This window comes from Astatotilapia calliptera, chromosome 14 (genome assembly GCF_900246225.1).
Source record: "Astatotilapia calliptera chromosome 14, fAstCal1.2, whole genome shotgun sequence".
Lineage (NCBI taxonomy): Eukaryota > Metazoa > Chordata > Actinopteri > Cichliformes > Cichlidae > Astatotilapia > Astatotilapia calliptera.
In genome coordinates, this window is record NC_039315.1 from 3,006,368 (window position 1) to 3,018,893 (window position 12,526).

Consider the following 12,526-nt stretch of genomic DNA (forward strand, 5'->3'; position numbering starts at 1 on the left):
TAAATATCCGTACAGTGACAGTCCATGTCGGATGAGGCCTAAGGCTGGGTCTTGTTTTAGCCACATGGTACATCACCATTTTTTTTTAATCTGAAGACGTTATAAATCAAGTTGAGTCATATACATTTTGGCATTGCGCATTTCCATGATGATGTTCCAAACATGAAATATTTCCTTTCATTTCTTACAATCAGGTAACTGATGCCACTGCATTTTCTTTTTCTCCTGTGGTGTACAGTTTTCTTTTTGATGTTGTTGTTGTTTTAGGTAAGTTCATCCCTGCATATCACCTTGACTTGTTGTGTAACAAAGATCAATTATATTATTATTTAAAAAGATCCAAATCATGTCAAAAGTCGCCTTAAAGTGCTTTATATTGTAAGTTAAAGACCCTACAAGGAGATGAAGCTGACAACTGAGACCAAAAGCTGATTTTTTTTGTTTCTGTAGGAAGTAACAGCATGTGACATCCTGTTTTCTACTTCTAGAATATTTCTGATAAGTCAAAAACACCTAACAATTATGCAAATGCTGAAAATTATTAGAAAAAACAATCCTTGTTTTGGCTTTGAGTTTTAGACGGTATTCTTCCTTTAATAACTACAAAGTCCTCAGGGTGGGGAAAAGGAGGACAGTGGACAAAGAAGAGTAGCTGCCAAAGTGGGGTGATTCGAGTCGGGGCAGCAGGAAGATGGCTCCCAGCATTATTTCTACAGAAGCGCTGACAGTTCCCAACCAGAAAATGTTCTTAGAAACCTAGACCTTTTCCTGCAGTCACTTATTTAGTCTTTTCCACTTCAGTCTCAGTGGATCTTTGTGGAAACATAAGTGGGCCAAATGAAATGCACAAACTTTCTGAAAGAAAAAGAGCTGTACTTAGTGAACAGGCTACACACTGGGGCTGGGAATCAAAAAATGCTTCCAGCTGAGAAGCATCTGCAAATCTGCCCAATCCACTGGAATTGTATCATTTATTGTCAGTGCCAGCTTCTTTCTGACAGTTTGTTTTTGGTCTTTTGATTTCTAACTGTTCCTCTTTGCTACAGTATACTGTGTTCAAAGGTTTGTTTGGTCAGTGTGTCAATGCTGAAAAGCTGTGAAGGTCCACTTCATCCACACGTAAAATCAATCAGCATCAATAAGGGGAGCAAATACATAGAACCAGGTCAAGTACATTCAAATTCATATATATTCCCACAATGGAGAGGTGAGAAAAGGTGAGACAGATTTACCTTACAAGTGCCTGTTTGGATTTGGCATTTTATAAATAAAATTACACAGAATTGAAGAATTATCCCGCTTGGCTTTATTTGGGCCTCTGTGCTTTACCATAAGAGGTAATACTCTTAAACAGTCGGGCCGTTACCGGTCTGTGAGTCATTTGGTACCGGGCCGCAAGAGTTGAGGCTCGGGTGTGAAATTTATGGTTTTTATCGTTATTTTTTTTTAAATCTTTTTTTCGTTAACTCGGTGTCCCTGGGTCTTTTCTCGTGTGTTATGAATAACTCTTCTTTTTTTGGTACCAGTACTGGTTTTGTTTTGTTGTATTTATCCAGGACACCTTAAAGGCCGATCTGTGAAAATATTGTCGAATATAGACCGTGTCCGTGGCGCAACAAAGGTTGGGGACAACTGGATGATCCAAGTAGCCTTGAAATACAAAAAAAAAAAAAGATTTGGAGCAATCAAAGAAACTTTTGTCCTGCAGTACTACCAACTGTCCACTATTGGCTGGCACGATCTAACAATATTTTGCTTGCCCGAGTAGTCGGTCACGTGACTGAAAACTATAGATTTCCAAAATACAACTGAACAGCATGAATGATAAGATCCAATCACACATGGCCTCATAGCTAAAACCCACAAACTGTTGCTTTGTATGTTTTGGTGATAGTATTTGTGTCCTGAGCAGTTTTTAAATCTAAATCTTGTTGGGTTACATGTGTAGTAACCTGTCAAAATCTTTGACCGTGTGCGTCTCTGAGTTTTATGTTGTCTTCTCTCTCCAGTCATTGTCTTTCACAGCTCACTGAGCTCAGCATATTGTTTAGCGGTGCATACTGCCATCTGGTGGTGTTTTCATGCAGTGTACAAAAAACATGACATCGATACAGAATCTGTTTAAAGAAGGAGCATCTGTTTCACTGCCATGGCCGTGATCACATTAAGACAGTGACAAAGCCTGAAGCCTGAGAAGAACAGCTGATGATTTTTAAAACTTGCTTGAGGCAGCCACAGTAGCCACACTATGCTTACTGTATAAAACATGGTAGCTGTGTCATCAAACGTGTGCCTTTGTTTTCATTTAAGTCAAACCCTGTGATAGAAAACAGAGCCAAACTCAGTATCATCATGTTGCCTCTAAAACATGATATTCCCCTTAGAAAATCTTGATTGTTTCCGGATTTAAGGTTTAATCAGACCACTGATTGGTAAAAGATGACTTCCTTCTGTGCTGCTGATTGCATAAACAACAATGAAAGTAAATGTGTGAAGCAGAGAACCTGTTTTTTCTTCTTTGCTCCGTTTTTTTTATGTGGTTTGGAGAAAATAACTCAGGCAGGAGCCATCTGTTGGTAATTGTGTCTTTAAAGTGTCTCAGAATAATAACATGTAACTCTTGGGACACATTACAGTGCTTACATGTATAGCACAAAGCAGCTAAGAGTAAAGGTTAAAGGGAACTGATCACCTTCTCAAATGTAAACATTAATATGATGGTCCAGATAAGTGGAGTCACACAGTTGATGTTGCTGAACCCGTGGTTAATCTTATACAGAAAGTGTATAAACCAGTGAAAATCTTTGATATCTTTTTATGAGCATGGAGATTTCCCATCTGTAGATGTTGACCAGTTAAGCTGTGGTTGGATAATCCTGCCTTTATAAAGCCATTACTGGGGCAAATATATAAAAACTGGGATATATCCACGCTCAAACCCTTTAGTGGAACATAATCATGGAGACACGAGTCACCATTTTTAGCTGATATGCCATATGAACAGTGACATGCAACAGTTTTTACAAAATTTAGCCACGCCCATGACTCGTTTGATGTGGTGCTAATTTTTTTCGAGCCAAATTTGATTACAAGTTCAGAAAATCCAAACGTAATTGTGCCATCGCCATTAGGGTTGACCGAGTCCATGGTTCTGCAAATGTGTACGCAGGCAGTCCGTCCCTCCTGCTGTCAAATAATTCTAAGCGAGCCTGAAAGAGTACTGATAACTGATAACACTTTTCTCCTTAAACAATCAGCACAACTGTGAGACCAGTAACTTCTTGGTTGAATCAGAGGATAACGGCTAAACCGACTGAACCAACTGAACCTGAGAGTGCAGCCCTAATGATCAGACATGTTTGGTACATCAGGTGGTGGGGACGTCCCCAGATGTTTAAAATCAGTATTAAATATGCCACAGCAGTTTTGGGGGATTCTCAGCTGGCACGAGGTTCAATTTTAAGTAGTTTTGAATACAAACAAATGTTGAACACTAAATGAAATTGTATATAATATGCAGAGTCAATGCTGGGGTCAGATTTGGTAATGCTATTAGCCTTCAACCATAAGTCTTTCTTGTGAGTGAGTCAGACCCTGTCATTGGCTAAGGCTTTGGCAGACCACCTTAGCATGATGCTGACACTGGGTTTCATTACTTTTAGAAGTTAGATGATGAAAGACATCTTTCCAAAACATGACTTGTTTGTAGCCGAAGTGAAATGTTTGTAATTGAGCACTGACTGATTAATAAGCAGTCAAAATGAGCTCCATCACTGTGTCACTGATAAGATAAGAAGCCCAATGGCACCAGCCACCTCCTGTTCCACCCTCCATCTGTTCAACTTTTAACTTCTTCTCTCCTTCTGATCTTTCTGTGCAGGCAAACTTGGCAGACTTTGACGGGCAGGTGACTGAGCCAATGATAGACTTACAGGACTTTTAACGAGCGCCTGCTGGGTCCTCCAGTCCGATTTACGAGGGCGTGTGCACCACACGGATGAGCCCGTGAACCCGGATGAGCACCATCGCTGCGATAAACCCTGTAAGAAGAGGACGGCCCCCCTCCCTGGTAAAGAGTTAAGCTGCTGCTCAGTGTGACACTGCTGGCACTGACTGTGGTTGCCTTTAATTTAGTTTACATAATTACATTTAACTCTATTGTCTTAAAGTAATCCAGTCATATGAAACTGACAGCTACTCTACATCAGCACACACCTACAGGAAAAACACTCAGTTATATAAACTCTGTCCTTTTTTCTGACGACATGGAATGAAATGGTATGAAAACACGACCTACATGGTTTTGAATGAGGGTGGACATTTAAAATTCAGGACAGTGAGACGTTTCTGGAGGAGAGGCAGGCTGCAGATTTACATTATCTATAAAAATGTAAGTATTCCAACTTTTTTTCTTCTCATGCAGCTTTCTTTGTGATTAAAAAGAAGGACAGCTTTGTGTTTATTTCAGTCCCAGGTCAGAATCTCTGTATTCTCCTCAATAAATTCATGCATTCTCAGAATTTGTACACAGCAAAATCTCCAGTGTTAAATTAACACTGGAGAGTGTCTATATGGGTCCACACCTCTGAGTGTTAAATACAACACTGTTGAGTGTTAAATTAACACTTTTGACAGTGTTATATGTTTAAAAGTAACCTAGTCAGTTTTGAAGATTAACAATGGCTAACACTGAGCAGTGCTGATTTTCTAACACTGGAAAATAACTCAAAATGTTAGAAATATTAGAAATTAGAAATAACACAAAAATGACCTCATATTGAACACCTCGGAGACGAAGGAAATCATAGTAGATTTGCAATGATTCAGGCCTCCCCGCCATCCTGTGAAAGTGGGGTGGACAAAGAGGTAGTAACAAAATATAAATATCTAGGCTTACACCTAGATAGCAAACTAGATTGGTCCTCAATACAGACAAGCTATGCTAAAAGGGGCACAGTTAGGTCAAGTTTATTTATATAGCACATTTCCAAACAGTCCACAGCTCCACAAAGTGCTTAACAATGCAAAATGCCTCTAAAGCAAATAAATGTAAAACAATGATGCAGTAAAATATAGAAAAAAATAAATAAGTCAATAAAAACAACTAAAAGAACAACTAAGGCTGTTAAAACCAAAATGTTAATGTTAAGTGTGTTAAATGCCAGACCATAAAAATGTGTCTTCAGTAACGATTTAAAATGTGTTTGTGCAGATGCAATATTTAGGGGAAGACTATTCCAAAGTCTGGGACCTGCCACAGAGAAGGCTCTGTCGCCACATGGAATGGATAACATTAGTTTTGAACTGGACCTCGTGGTTTTCTCTGGAGCACAAATAAATAGGAGCTCTGACCAGTAAGAAGGAGCTCAGCTGTTAAGTGCCTTTAAAACAAAAAGTAAGAGTTTAAATTGGATCCTGTAAGTTGCTTCTTTTTGTTAAGAAAACTGAGATTTCTTGTGCTGTTCTATGCTGCAGTCTGCTGGGGAGGAAGAATCAGAAACAAGGATGCAAGGAGACTGAACAAACTAGTGAGGAAAGCTGGCTCTGTAACTGGAGCCTGACTGGACACACTGGGGGAGGTGGCTGAAAGATGCACAATAAAGATGTTGGAAGCCATCCGGAACAGCTTTGGTGACCTACTTTATAACATCCTTACAGAACAAAAAAACAAAAAACCTACCTCTCCATTGCATAATGCAGAGATACAGAAAATCATTCGCACCCACAGCCATCAGGCTTTTCAAGTCTCATTCAAATAGCAGGTGAGCTAAGTCAGACATGAATTTCTCTCTGGGATCAATGAAGTTATTCTTATTCATATTTACATTGACAAACAGTGCAGTCCCTCCACATTTCTGTGAATCGGAAAACTCCTGAAACCAGGTGCAGTGTGAGTGTCTCTGACTATCGCCTCCAGAGCAATAATGATAATGAGGACGAGCTTTGTGAATTCATTAAAATTGAACCATGTGAGCAGAGCTGATGTTAACGCTCTCTGCACGTTAGCAACGTAAAATACTGGAGTGAGAGACTCAGTGATCCGTACTGTAGAAGCTGTACTGGAAGCAAAAGGTGCTCAACATGATGGCAATGAAACTGGCTGCATTTAAACCATGCAAACCATCAGATTTTTTAAAGAACTCAGAACTTGATGGGCTTCACGCTCATACCTCCTACTGAGTTACTGAGCAGTTTGCTTCTTTTGGATGTTGCAGAAAATCTGTTGGAAATATGTGATTGTGTCTGAGAGTCTAGTGTTTGTGGACATATGTTGTGTGTTAGGAATAAGAAACTACGATACTGGCATTTAAGCTGGAACTGTACTAATAACTCATATCTGCTTGTGGAAGAAAGAATAGCCCACAGAGAATAATAAAGAATAAAGTTATGGCTTGCTGGAGAGTTTAACTCTGAGACTGCTGTAGCAAAGTGTCTTCTATCCACTGCTACATTTGCATATTTCACTTTGTCGTATTCTAAAAATAATGGAGCCGAGCGTTGTTACTGATTTCAGTGCTGCAGAAGTCATTTGTTCACTTATTGTGTGCAGTTATTTTTGTGTTATTCCAATAAGGATTGATTTTAACTATGAAATGAAATGATAACAGGAGTTGCAAAGTTGTGCAATATTAACAGGATGAAAAGTTGAGTTACCGTTGCCGTTCTCGCTGTTTCCTTTTCAGCTGAAGTTTCTACCCACTAGAGAATGTGAAAATCAATGAAACGGTGCAGACACAAACCCGCTGTATGTTACCTTGACATCAAACATGACATCAGACAGTTTACTCCACTGGGTTAAAAAAGGAGGTAGATAAATGAGTTTTATGCACCGGATGACAGTCCTGCTTTCCTGCAAGATGCATTTAAAACGGTTTAAAAGACTCAAAAAAATAATCCAGTTCTTTTTTTAAAAGCAGAAAACAAGATTTAAAAGTCATTTTTAAAGGTTAACGCTCATCAATCTGTGGCAAGTTGCAATGAGTTCAGCAGCCGCACTGAAGGGAATTACACAAACTGGTAATAGAAGAAAACATTACAAAGAGTTCGCAATTAAAGTGCGTGTGTGTTTGTGCGAGAGCGTGGTGCAGAGAAACACTGACTTAGGGTAATGCAGCCTTAATAGCCACATTAGTTTCTTGCTCCGGCTGAATCGTTTGAAGCAACTTGGACAAGCAAATAGGTCCATTAGGTAGCTATAGATCTCATAACACACGCTGAAATGGGCCCCTGAGTACAGCAAACCTGCATTCACCTGCACACTTCACTTCTTCTGTTCTCACAAAATGCAAGATGCACAACAATGTGCAGATGCAGTTTGTCTCTCTGATTAATTAACACACACAAACACGCACACAGAGTCGCATCTTTTTTCCCACTGCCACTCCGCGTGTCATTGAAGGCTTTTCTATCACAACTAATTTGCTGCTGCCGCATTCACTGCTGCAGTGACAGGACTTTCCTAATGAGACAGAGTGCTCACAGTAATGGCAGGTGTGGACCTTGAATCAGAATTACAGTAATGAGATGAGCAGGCCTAATGGTCACAAGCAGAATAATAAGAAGTACAGACACAGGATGAGAGCAGCAATAATGAGAGTGAAGGCTGTGAGACGAGTCGGGAAAACAACAGAGCCACGGCAGGAGAAGGTGGCTGCTGTTGTTTTTGGGGACGTCATCTCAAGATTTTACACATCTGAAGGTTTCTTTACTGAATATTCAGCTCTGTCTGATTAAGTAACGTGAAAAAAAAGTTTTGAAGTTTAAGTTTAGTCATGAAAGCGTGGCCTACATACTGAAGAGGCTTCCCTCTCCACCTCTCACTTGTTTGTGCTGTTGAGTTCTGCTGTGTGACAAGATAACGGACTCATAAATAGTCATCATTAGCAGTGAAGCTTCCGTGTTTGAGCTGATACCTGCAGAGCAGTTTGCGCTCAGTTACCATGTGAATGCAACAGTTTGGCATTAGTGTGACAGCAAAAGTTTTTCTTAAATCATTACTATAGTTATTTCCCACCATTATGCAAATTCCCCTCGGTGCTGGAATGAGCTGCAGACTGCAGAATCCCTCATTAGCTTCATATGCTAGTCTCATCACGTGCTGTCTGACTAAACAGGTTTGTGAATGCGTGTTGCTGGTTACACATCCCTGAGGTTGTGGTCTTAATGGTCCAGTGTGTGGAAATGGGGCAGTGGCATTTAACTCGTTTTCGTTTATGGGCAGATGTATCCCAGTTTGGGCTCGGAACAGGAAACTCAACAATCTTTTGCCATTTTCAGTGCAAAATTTTAGCATTCTGTGCAACCCAATATTACAGCAAAGCATATAATAGACCCACTGGTCCATCATGTGGGTGTCATGCTTTACCTCCCATAAGCGTGAAATGTTTAAGTTGCAGCAGAGAGCTACAGTGAATTAAAACCAACAAGTCGTTATTGACCCTTTATGCCAGGTAAGGTTAAGCTAGATTGCTGATCTGTATTGGGGAATGTTTCTTTGAAAGCTAAGGAGCTTGGAAAGAAAAGCGTCTGGACTTCTTTAAGTTGCTTGAAGACGTTTCACCTCTCATCCGAGAAGCTTCTTCAGTTCTAAGGTCAAATGGTGGAGAGTCCCAGATTTAAACCCAGTGGGAGTTTCCCCCCAAAAGAGGGACAAAAGCTGGCTTTCTTTGAAAGCCCATTGCTGTTTTTATGTTGGCTTTGAATTATCGCCCTCTGCTGGTACTGCAAGGCACTTCAAGCCTAGGAGAGACTTCCACAAGATGGACCAGCAGGTCTGTTACGCGCTTTGCTGTGATACTGGGTTGACCTGCAATGTCCGCAACTGTTCGCCATGGTCAGGTGTTAACCTTGTCTAATCCCTTTGTGGTATGACAAACCTTCAGGGGTTACATAAAGTAAAAGTCCAACCATTATACTGTTGTTTTATTCAGTTTTCACATACATCTGCGAGCCCAGGCTCAGAAATGAAAAACTGTAAAATCAAGAAAGCCCTAAATTTTCCATGTCGTGTAGAAGAATGGGGACTCGTCATGCTAGAATCCCACCAGAAGAAAATTTAAAGCTTTTAAACAGGTGCTAGAAATGTTTTATTTCAGCCTAAACTCGATCTTCTCCTAAACCAACCAACAGTTCGACTAAAGAGCACTGGTTTAAAAATACAGACTTTAAGAAAAAAGTGAGCAAAAAATGGTAAAGCTGAGTAAATGAGAATGAAACAAAGGCTACAGTGGCAATAACAACATTTGTTTGAACTTCCTGCCTTTAAAGATGCTGTTTAATGGTTTTAAAGGCCACTGTAGGTCACAACGTGTACTCAGCAGTGTCATCTGCACAATGTCACAAAAGTTTACACATTGCCCTTATTAATATTATTAACATGTAAGATTTATGAAGCTGTGCACAAGTTATAACATATTAATATTAAAAATGCATTAATGGAGGCGTAAGCGTGTTGACAAAGAGAAATACAATGAGTATGACAACAGAGCCTTGACATTTGTAAATGGCCTGCATTTGTATAGCGCTTTTCTAGTCCCTAAGGACCCCAAAGCGCTTCACACTACATTCAGTCATTCACCCATTCACACACACATTCACACACTGGCGATGGCAGCTACATTGTAGCCACAGCTGCCCTGGGGCGCACTGACAGAGGCGTTTTCTGATGCGTCACAGAGGCTCAAAGATCAGAGAATTGTGTTTGAGACGAGAGGTTGTTCGTTTCTGCTAGTCATTACCATTGCTTGAGCCCAAGACCAAAGTCTTGAACCTGCTCGGTGGCCAACAGGCTGCACTGCGGTTTTAGAGGAAGTCCTACAGATACGACTGTCTCATGGACAATTTAAATGGAACAGAGAAAAAGTAAAGTTGTTGAGATTTGTTTGCCCAAACTAGCATTTCTTGCTGATATGTTGGTTGCTATTAATTAAGCACTTGTATGATGTGTTGGTGTTGTCTGCACACCACACCAGGACAGTCATTAGGAAACCCACCAATTCGACCTGCGACTCAGACAGAGGTTGCAGTTTGAAATGCCCTCGCAGCAGAAAGAGCAGCTTTGGGAGTTTGGCTGTAATGGGCCTGTAACTACCACGGCCACAATTGCAATGATAAAGTGGTCACACTCAAACTTGAGGCTACTGCAGTCTCCGTAGAGCTGAAATTACTGAGGTCTGGTTATACAAGATTCATATCCCAATATACTTAATGATGATGCATGATATAAATCTCAGTATCCTCTGTGAAAAGAAAAGTTCAGAGGCTGCTGCGTCAGTTTTACGAAACATAGTTAAACCGTTGTCCATCTTTCTTTGTGCAGTTTAAAATGATTCCAGGTTCATAATTATGAGAACTGCTTCACTGGGTCAACTGTTTTCACTCATCTGGGGATATCTCAGCTTCTTTGCTGTGGAGTTGGATGCGGTTCTGGTCAAACGTCATCGTTTTCCATACATTGTCGTTATCACACCGCGGCCTGCGTATCACATTCATACATAAACAGTAATGGATGTGTCTGGAGTAATGTGGGGTTCATGTTGACCAAGAGTGCTTCGACTATAGCGATCTACCAATGAATAAAAAGCTGGTACTGCCCGCCGTGTTACGGACACAAACTGCAGCACGATGGATTTCAGGCAGATATCCTTCAATTAGGTGGAGGCCATGCAATAATTATATTCACATCTTCACTCCTTTACCTGTCAAGGAAGTGAAGCTTTTATACTCCAGACTCAGTTATATTAAAAAAATGCCATCTTATCAAACTCAGAATGAGTTATGAGAGAAGAGTGGAGAGCTACAAACGTGCAAAATTGTTAATATTTAAATGTTTTGATCATAATTCAGTACTGAAGCACAACCAGTTATCAAAAGTCACGCCGTGCTTCCTTTGAATGCTGAATATTTCTTTGCAGTGATAAGCTTTTTTTAGCCTCCGTCCCCTCAGCTTTTCTATAAAATAATGCAAACAATTTATTTTATAGAAACTTTTAGTACATCACTGCTGCATCAAGGTACCTAAAGTCCAGCCATTCAGATGCTGTAAATATAAAGAAGACTGGGAAAAGGGCTGTCCGCTCCCTGGAGCTGTCTGGCCAAAGCTCCATGAATACTGAGCTTGCGAAGAGTTTCAGGCAAATGCCATAAATATATCCATAAATGTAAACATACTGTTGCTGCTGTTGAACTTTGAAAACACTTTTGGAAGCAGAATAGCTCTTAATGTGTGTGGCGCTCCCTCTTCCCTTCGCTGTAAACTCAAGGTCAACAGACATATTACAGTCCTGACAGGAGCGGTGGACTCAGCCAAGGGACCGAGGACACATCCGGCTGCCGACAGGCTGCTTGGCCTTACTGGCTCCCTCTCTGTGTCGCTTTATAACTTTATTGATCTGGACAAAGCAGTGGAGCAGACAGGCCTATTACAGTGCACCCTGTATACCGCTGTGTTTCTTTCATGGTCATTCAGTGGAAGAGGTGCAGCAACGCCTCTACAGTGATGGGCACAGAGGAGCAAAATGAGGTTTTATTCTCAACAAAATTATATGTATATTGAGAAATAATGCAGAAAAAATCTAATCTAGCAGAGAAGAAGTAATCACAGTGCTATAGTTTCTGGATTCTGTCATTTGAGGGCTGAGCGTTAGCGTTTTGGATGCCATTGTTAGTGTGTGGAGTCAGAGTGAGCTCATAAGCTTATATTAGAAAGCTTGGTTAACACGCTGCATTCAGAAACACATTCCTGCTAATAAGTGCTCAGTAACACACTGATAAAATGCTGCAAAATCACCAAAGATGAAGCATAACGTTTGTGTTTGTACAATTAACCACAGGACAAGCCAAATTATTTATTAGCTTTTATTAAATTTGGTTAAAAAAAATCAGCGGTCGACTCAGATGGAGCTGAGATCTAGCAGGTAGCCTTTGGCTCAAGCTGCCTGTATCAATCAAAGAAGCCACGCCCCTGACAACCAGTATCCTGGTGGATGAGATACAAAAACAAAAAGTTCATGTGAAAATGTAGAATATCCATAAAGGTGTTTTTTTTTTAGATGTACCTCTCAACATTTATCTCTTCTGTAAAGCTGGCCAGTTTAAAACACCTTTTAAATGTGTGCTCGTTACTTCTGTTTCACCTCTGATATTTGAATCAGTAATCCGACACGCTGGCACTTCTAAATGTGAGCACAATTAACATTAAAGTCCCTGCTCTTTTCTGACTTGTCATATTATTTAATGTCAGCAGCTTCAAGGCTTTGGCTGTGCATTTCCTGCTGGCTGTGCAAAAAAAACTTTGGCTACGAGTTGGACTGTCAAACAAAGCTACGGTTTGTCAATTATAATGGTGCTTCTTCAGCAATAACACACATCCACTTTTGATGATAGAGTAGCAAATAAAATGCCTCGAATGGGCTCTACCTCTCCTCCGCACATCACCCCACCCCCACCCACAACCCTTCATCTTCTCCGGAGGTGTTGTTAGCAAAGAGCAGGCGCGCAGGAGGCTGAGTGAGCATCCACATTTTAC

At 40.5% G+C, this 12,526-nt stretch overlaps 1 protein-coding gene across 5 annotated transcripts in view; it reads left to right on the top strand.

Moving 5' to 3' along the window:
- LOC113037032 (leucine-rich repeat and fibronectin type III domain-containing protein 1-like protein) overlaps nt 1-12,526 on the top strand; it is a 409,870-nt gene that overhangs the window by 204,465 nt on the left and 192,879 nt on the right. For all 5 annotated transcript variants that reach the window (XM_026193741.1, XM_026193744.1, XM_026193739.1 and 2 more), the window contains exon 4: nt 3,881-4,069. The gene's annotated coding sequence lies outside the window, so the exon portion shown is untranslated. The remainder of the gene's footprint in view (nt 1-3,880; nt 4,070-12,526) is intronic.